Source organism: Lycium barbarum, chromosome 4 (genome assembly GCF_019175385.1).
Source record: "Lycium barbarum isolate Lr01 chromosome 4, ASM1917538v2, whole genome shotgun sequence".
NCBI classification, from domain to species: domain Eukaryota; kingdom Viridiplantae; phylum Streptophyta; class Magnoliopsida; order Solanales; family Solanaceae; genus Lycium; species Lycium barbarum.
The window spans coordinates 43148703-43157822 of NC_083340.1; positions in this window are offsets into that span (position 1 = coordinate 43148703).

Here is a 9120-nt window from a genome sequence, read left to right on the forward strand (position 1 = left end):
TTTTTTTTTTTGGTTTGGTTTTTGTTGCTTTTTAATATACCTAGGTATGAGAACTTCGGTGTGCAGCAAAACAGAGGTGAAATAAGATGCAAAAGCTTGAGGACAAAATTTTGGAGTTGTAAAAGTATGGTCCGTACTACAAGCTCGTACTTTAAGGTGGGGGTCGCCTTGCAACTCGCACCTCACGGTCAAAAATTGGTGCTCACTAGAAATTGCCACCCCAGATAGGGATGAAAGTACGGTCAGTACTTCAAAGTACGGACAGTACTTGAAACCCGTACCTCAAAGGTAAAATTAGGTGCTCACTATAAATTTCCACCCCAGGTACGACTTCCAAGTACGCCCGTACTTCAAAGTAGGGGTCGTACTTTTCGTGAAAATTAAAACAGTCGAATTCGAATATATATTACTTTCCCTCTTCTTTCCCCACTTTCTCCATAACCGTTCTTCTTATCCATCACCTACACCCATGACCTTCCCCCATCAACAACTCACTACTCACAATACACCTACGCTTCTCCTCTAAATCCACCAAACCCTAGCTCTCATCTGTGACTGCGAAAAAAAAAAAAAAAAAAAAAAAAGGAAAATCACTTTCTTGTGTTAGTGTAATCTTTGTTACCTAGTCATTTGACTAATCCATCCAGGTATGTTGATGTACCTTTTATTTCTTCTTGTTTTAGTTTCCAACTTCCAAATTTCCCTAATATATTTTTTCTTTCTTTTTTTTTCCTTTTTCTCTATTTTCGATTTTTCTTCTGATTTTAGGAGTATAGGATTGTTGCTATCCATAGGGTCAGGATGATAACTATAGTAGGTTGGTTATGAATTGAGTTGGGGGTAGGAATTTGGTATTGTGTAATGCACATACTCGTGGTGGCAAGGATAATCAAACCTCCACTGAGTCGGCGGGCCTTTCAATAGAGGACTTTATTTTTGAAGTCCGAAATTGTTATGCCCACCCAACATTCGATGAGTCACCAAGGTAAACAAAGAATGAGTGCATTAGGTGAAGTCTAAGTAACACATGCCTCAATTCCTCAAAAATTTTGAATGTGCAGTTGTGTATCTCCTCGAAAAGAGTGAAGTTTTATATGGTTTTTGATGTACGAACAAAAATACGGGTCGTACTTTGATGTACTCCCCGTACTTCTTGCTCGTACATCAGAAGAATTTTAAGGAACTCACTGTTTTTTTACAACTAATGTATGACTTAAAAGTACGGCCCGCATCTCAAAGTTCGATCGTACCTTCAAGCTGTACTTCCAAGTACGAGGTAAAAATTAGGCCATACTACAAAGTACGCCCCGTACTTTGCAAGTACGGGATACACAACCGAAACTTCATACATGTATTCAAAAGTACTTTACTAATTGATGCCATACTTTCCGCACATTCTCACCCGCATTTTGTTACTTGTGTGAACAGGTATGAGGTCCAAGGAACCAGTAAAAAGGGGTGGTGGTTCCAGACCTGCTCAATGGAGGGGTCGGGGCAGAGAGAACATTACCACCCGGCTTCGTGATGAAAACTCTAATGAAGAAGCTGTGATTCCCCTGCCTCCCAAGAGATCGAGAACCACTATCCCCAGAAAAGCCAAAAACGTGCCACCACCACAAGACTCCTCCCAGTCTAAAGAGGACAAGTACTCATTTGAATCGGAGTCCAGCAATGTAGGGTCTGGGAACGAAGGATTCGGTAATGAAGGGTCCGGGAATGAAGGATCCGGTAATGAAGGGTCCGGGAATGAAGGATCCGGTAATGAAGGGTCCGGGAATGAAGGATCCGGTGATGAAGGTTCTAGTGACGAGGGGTACGATACTGCAAGCAGGTCCGAAGCTAAGGGTGACTCTAGCGCTGATAGTGCTTTGGAGCGCAGCCGAGCTGAACTTCGTTCTAAAAAAAGGAGAATGACCTATGATTCTTGGTAGAGGGTGTGAAGCAGCACTGCGAGAAGGGGATTGATGGGTCAAAAAAAGGGGGCAACCCACAGCATTCAATATTTGAGGAGAGGCAGATAAGGTTTCATGATTTGGAGGATCAGCCTCAGATTAGAGAGACACTCCAGCATTATGGGCTGGAAGCTTTCAGTCAACCTTAGGGGAAATATTGTCCTGTTCTAGTCAGGGAGTTTTATGCAAATTACGGTGCCTGTGTGGATAGCATCCGAAATCCCAATCAGCTTAAGCAGAATGTCTCAAGGCCTGATGAGATAGTGGTGCAGAAGGTAAAAGTCAACATTTTCACCAAGGCAATAAACGGGTGATATTTTGGCGAGAATTATGTCGCCTCCACTAGGGCAACCACAATCGAGTTCAGAGACAAAATTGATCCAAGGACTACGCAGTCTGCGATTGAGTGGGCTGTTTCGGTTATTGCTAGGGCTCACCCACCGTTGCTCCATAAGAAGTGCAAACTCCTAGAGAACTCGCTGACCCTTGCAGTAAAATTTTAGTGAAATGTGGTCCGGTTCATAATTATGCCCACTCAGAGTGATAACTCGCTTACTTCGAATTAGGCAGTGAAAGTTGCGATAATCATGTCGCATTACCCATTGAATATTGGGAAATTGATCACTAAGGAGATACGGGAGAGAGCACCATAAAATGCCACCTCTTTGCCTTTTCCGTGCCTCATCACTGATTTATGTTAGCAGGAAAATGTGTTGAACATCCCTATCGAGATCATTGTCGGGAACCCACTTGCTATTATGATATCAGAAAGCCCCGACTTGAGGATGCCAAAGCCAATCTGCCGATAGAGGATTTTCCAGCAGGGCAAGAGAAGGCCGATGTTGAGGCCGTTGATAAGACCACCGGAGACGTGACCATAGTGGTACCTCCTACTGATGTGGATCGTGATACTGAGACGATTCCATCCACCACAGCCGAGCAGAGCACTGCTGGACCTTCTTCCCTGTGGATTGCAACTCCTCCTACGAGGATTGTACCTCACCCACGAGGATGGTTTCTATTGCAGCATCAGTGCAGCGACCAGCCACTACTCCTTCCTCCACACAACCACAGACTGTAGATACCTTTGCCATAGGAAGAGAGAATTTCTAAAAGTTTGCGATCAAGGCTTATCAGGCTGATGTTCAGTCTAAGATATTAGCATGACAGATGGAGGCATCGATGGAGAGATAGATTAGGGTCATGCTGGAGCCGATCATACAGGCACAGACTAGGGCATATGAGTTATTTTAGACCCGGTTAGATGGCTTTCAGACAAGACTTGCTGTGATAGAGCGTAAAGGCCTAGGAGGTTCTAATGTTAGAGAGTTTAGAGTTAGGCTGGATAAGCTCAAGGCAGATATACAGTAATTGCTGGCTTGTGAGCGAGTCGTTGCTGAGGAGACGGCTGGACCTATTGATGAGTACCTTGATACGTTGATCGATGTGGTGACCTTAGAACCATATGATGAGTTGCTTCCCAGGGGAAGAAGGTGGTGACATCCGAGACTCCTTCCAGACGGGTGCTTGATACTGTTATTCATGCCCGGTCGAATTTCGAGAAGATGGAGCAGATTGAGACAGCCAAGTTGCAGTCCATGATAGAGCAACCTCGAGACAAGACTAGCATACCTAGGGGGTTCTTGTCGAGTGGCACCACATTAGAGTTTCCTGCTACTATTTGCCCCCTTGCTGGTGATGCTGCTGAGGGTGTGGCTACTGCTATTAGTGTTGAGGCAGTGGTGACCGAGGCGGATGATCAGAGCGCCTAGGGCGCCCTAGGTACCCCTACCTTTCTTTTATGCTTATATTGATGCACTGGGGACAATGCCCAGTTTTTTAGTTAGGGGTGCAGGTTGTGTATCTGTATACATGTGTTTAGGACCCCCTCGGCTTTGCTTTTCCATGTGTTCTTTTCTTGAAGGGTTTATTTTATGTTGAGCCTAGCATGTTTAGGTAGTGTTTAGGTATAATAGAGTAGTTTTGACTTATATGGTAGTACTTTTGTAACTTACGGCATGTTTGTGTTGTTTTTCTTTAAAATGGTAAACCCTCAAAATATTGATGCATGCTTAAGAGTAGCTACGAATTGATGTGATTGGTTCTTTTCATGACATGATGATTATGAGGTATCATGTAAGATAGATGATCGCTTGGGATGTTGTGTTAAAGTTGAAATCCCTATGCCATTGTGTGAGTGAGTTGTTAGTATATGTTCATGTATTTGCATTTGCAATCTAAAACTTGCCCTGTTAGTTGTGCTTAATTAATAAGGATAGTTTGGTTATTGAAATGATCCTAGCCTTTCTTTGTCTGAACAGTGAAGCCAATTCTGCCTTAAAAGCCTACCCAATCCATGAATATTATCACTAGTCTTCCTTTTTGAGCCTTTAGCCTTTTTCTTGATTAGCCGTAATTAGCCCATACCCTTGTTTGAAAATATCCCATTGTTTGCACCTATTCCCTCCTTGACACTAGGAATTGATGAAATAAGGCTAAAAGACTGAATTAGGGGTGAAACGTGTGTGAAACCGTAAGTTGGGGGTGTTGCGAGTTACTTAGTAAAGAAACTGATGTGGTTGATTAAGTAGTTGTATATATATATAAGAGAAAAAACAAAGAAAAATCAGAAAAGGATTGGAAAAAAAAAGGATAGCAGTTTGAAATAAGTTGATAAAACCACACTGAAAGCAAAGGAATAAAAAGAGGGAGAAGAAAAGGAAAAATGAGGTAACAATAGTGTAGTGTTCAAGGAGGGCGAGCCATTAATATCCAAATATGTACCATTCCTGTCCCGAAGCCTACATTACAACCCGATAAAAGTCCTAGAGTGATCTCAACCGAATAGACTGAAGTATATAGCATTAAAAATAAGGGCAAGCCTATGGTAGGTGTATTTGTGATACTTGAACTTCTTTGTGTGAGAGTGTTTCTCTTCTTCTTTGACTTAGTCCCTGTCTCATTGTACATATGTCTGAGGGACATTCTTTGGTCTGTGTGAGGGCGTTAGGATTAAATTATGAGCACTCCCTAAAGAAAATGACATTTGTGTGCACATTGATGCGTCCGATAATGTGATGTCATGGATTAAAACATCACTGTGAATTGTAGCGTCCTTGGTATTAGTCGTGTTCTAATTTTGAAAATTGAGGTGGTTACTGGTGATAAACATGCGTGCTTGTAGTTCGGAGTATAACCATTATAGACATCTTTACTCTATTGTATCTAAGTTAGTCAAGTCGTTTGTGTTGTAGGACTTGCTGGTGGACAAGCAAATACTTTAAGTTGGGGGTGTTGATGTGCCGAGAAATTACGGCACATCTAATGCCTTTTTATGATAAGTTTTACTTGTTTTTAAGTGAGTCTGTGTCGTTTTGATGTGTTTTTATTGTTTTTCAAGGAATTGAGGACTATAAGGCAAGAATGAAGATTTTCATTGAAGTTGGGAAATTTGGCAAAGGACGGGCCGCACTTTGAAGTACGGCTAGCACTTCCATCCTGTCCCTCGCTGGCAAAATCCACAGAGCACTGGAAATTAGAGGCCAAGGATGGGCAAAAAGGACGGACATTTCATGTCTGTTCAAATTACCCATACCGCCTAAAAGTTAGCCCAGATTTATATTCGTGAGATTGTTCATCTGCATAGGGTTCCTATTTCTGTCATATCCGATAGAGGCACGACGTTTACATCTCAATTTTGGAAGAATTTGCATCTGGAATTTGGTACTAGATTGGACCTTAGTATAACTTTCCACCCTCAGATAGATGGTCAGTCTGAGCGGACTATTCAGGTCCTAGAGGATATGCTCCGAGCTAGTGTGATTAACTTTGAAGTCTATTGGGGTCAGTTCTTACCGTTGGCTAAGTTTGCTTATAACAATAGTTATCACTCGAGCATTGATATGGCCCCGTTTGATGCTCCTTATGGGAGGAGATATAGGTCTCTTATTGGATGGATTGATGCTTTTGAGGTAAGGCCATGGGGTACAAATTTTTTAAGAGAATCATTAGATAAAGTCAAGGTGATTTAGAAAAAGCTCTTGTCTGCTATGAATAGGCAGAAGGAGTACGCGCATCGGAAGGTCTGAGATCTTGAGTTCATGGTTGTATTATTAAAGGTCTCACCTACGAAGGATGTGATGAGAATTGGGAATAAAGGTAAGCTTAGTCCCATATTCATTGGTCCATTAGAGATTCTCAATCGTGTGAGGGATGTAGCTTATGAGTTGGCTTTGCCCACAGTTTGTCAGGTGTCCATCCAGTGTTCCATGTCTCTATGTTGAAGAGATATCATGGTGATGGTTCATTTATCATTCATTGGGATTCTGTCTTGTTGGATGAAAATATGTCCTATGAGGAAGAGCCTATTGCTATTTCAGATAGAGAGGTTCGTAAGTTGAGGTTGAAAGAAATAGCATCCGTGAAAGTTCAGTAGAAGAACCGTCCCGTTAAGAAAGTTACTTGGGAGACAGAATCCGATATGCGAAAGAATTATCCCCATTTTTTTACTGAGTTAGGTACCTTCCCCTTGTTCCTTCTTTTTTCCATTAGGGACAAACGATTGTTTAATTGATATCTGATATAACGACCCGCTAGATCGTTATGGGGGTGACTTAGAAAACTAGACCTCCGTTAGGAATTTTGAGGTCACGGGTGAGTCCGTAGCGTGATTTTATGTGTATATGCATGTTTTGTTTGCATTTGTAGTGCCTTGAATTGGTGTTGGGATTTTTGGGTGAAAACTGGTATAAAAAACCCGAGCTATTGGTCAAAATGAACTGCTACAGCGGGTGTGGGATCGCGGCAGCGGGTCCGTCATAGCGGGTATAGGATCGCCGCTGCGGGGAGGCAGGACTTTCATAAGGTCCGCCATAGCGGGAGCTATCCAGCTATAGCTAGACTACTGCAGCGAGGCTTGGACCACTGCAGCGAGGCTTGGACCACTGCAGCGAGGCTTTGACCACTGCAGCGGTTGACGGGAGGCAGAATCCGTGTTTTATATTCTTAATTCCGAACCCATTCCACACATAACACCAAAACAGTCTTCAAGAACTACTATGGCAAAAAATTAAGGCTAGGGCTAAAGTGCGCTTAAAAGGTAATTCTCAACCCTTGACCTTATTAATTCCATCATCATGATAGATTCCATGACTAGTTAAAGGTCCATTAATGGTGAATGAAAGGGCTAAAACCCTAGAACTTAAGAAACCCTTGATTACTGAATGGGTTATCAATTTTATTGTTGTTTAATCATCTAGGAGTATATATTATCGCTTCATAGGATGAGAACTTGTCTATTAATGGTGGAACTTGTTGAATGAGACCCAGGGTTTCATAAAGATAATAACTTTGTTATACAAACTGCTTGTAAAAGGGTTAGAACGATTAGAAAACCCATGAACGGATAGATTATAATTATATGGGTTAATATTATGATAAAATAACCCTTAGTAGTAGTTCACCCATTTGAAATGGTTAGAAGTAGTTGAGTTCTTTTCCCCAAGATGTTGTATTGTTTGAGCAGATGACTTGAATACTCGTATAGCTCTATATTTCTAGACATTGAACGTTCAGAAGCTTTGCGAAAGGGGAAACCTATCGCGGAGTGATTACATTGTTCCAGTTCTGCTTTGAGATAGGTTACGGTCTACTTAAGTTAGACTTTGATTATTTGATTGTATGTGATACGAAATTGATAGGAGAAGCATAATTAGGGCTTCGGATATAAAGTATCGTTGATAATTCTTACAGTTTGATATAGATTGATTAATTATATGATGAATTGATATGAAATGATAAAAAAGGAGTTCATATATACTTTTCTTATTGACTTGAAGTAATCCCTTATTTATGATTATTGATGAATTGATTTTTGAGTCTAGATATGATTTGTGATATGGTGAGTTGTGTTCCCTAATATTGATTCTTGATTGTTCACATTCCTTATTAATTTTGTAACAGAAATACATTGTGATGAGAAAGATATATAAATATGAAAAGGCTCGTTTTACGAGAGTAAAGATGTGACCTAAGTTTAAGGCTCATAATTCGAGGTAAGATTCTGGAGCGAGGGTACATGGACACCATGGGTCCCCCGTAAGTCATGGCTAATGGGTCAAACACTACCATTTAGCATGTGTTTACGGATATGCGACAGAGTTGAGACAATTTGTGGTTTACGATTGTGTTTGGTGATTACGTGGGTTAAGTTACTCTTATTGATTTCTATTTGTGTCGATTTACCTTATCCCTGTGTTGGCTGATATTTCGGTGTCGGATGATTTCTGTTGATAGTTCTAGAGATTATGTGTTGTTATGTCTATCTGTCTATTTTATTGATTTTGGGACTGTATAGATGATATTGATCTTAGTCAGCGTATGATATCTATCGGTACATAGTGTTTGTACTGATACTACCTTGTTGTATTCTTTTGAATGCATATTGTGATCCAGAGACTTCTACGAGACCTCATATTTAGCTTGAGGCCAGTTTCCGACAGATTCGAGGGTGAGCTATTATCCATACCAGGCCGCCTGAAGATCCTTCCTATTTTAGATGTCTATTTCATTTTAGATATTTATGTTATTTTTAAACAGTGGTTCTTTCTTAAACAGTTATGTTAAAGTCCTTGCACGGTGACTTTCGGATTTTGGGTTGTAATAGTTTAGACTTCCGCAGGTTTTATTTAATAATGGCATGACTAGACTTTTGGTGACTTTATTACTTGTTATATCCTTGAATGCTTTAAATTTGGCTAAGTAATTTGATAATGGTTTGGATGGTTGGTTAAATAGATGGTTCGCCCACTAGGGAATTTGGGTGGGTGTCACTCACGACTATTTGGGTCGGGACAGGTTTAGATACTATAACATAGGTTATGACTTGTATCGTGGACATTGATTAGTGTTGACTTGTACCTTGTTGTTTTACGTGTTTATCTTGATTTGTTGTCTTTATATATGTTAGCTAGTCTTAGTCGGCTTATGATACCTACCACTGTTTGTTGTTTGTACTGACGTACACTTGCTTTATTCTTTTATGAATGCAGAGTACCAGGTTGGATCTACTTCTACCCCTCGTGGCTGATTATCGAGGTTACTGTCGAGTCTATTCAGGATGAGCATGAGGACGTTCGCTGCTCGAAGACTCTTCCTACTACTTATGTCT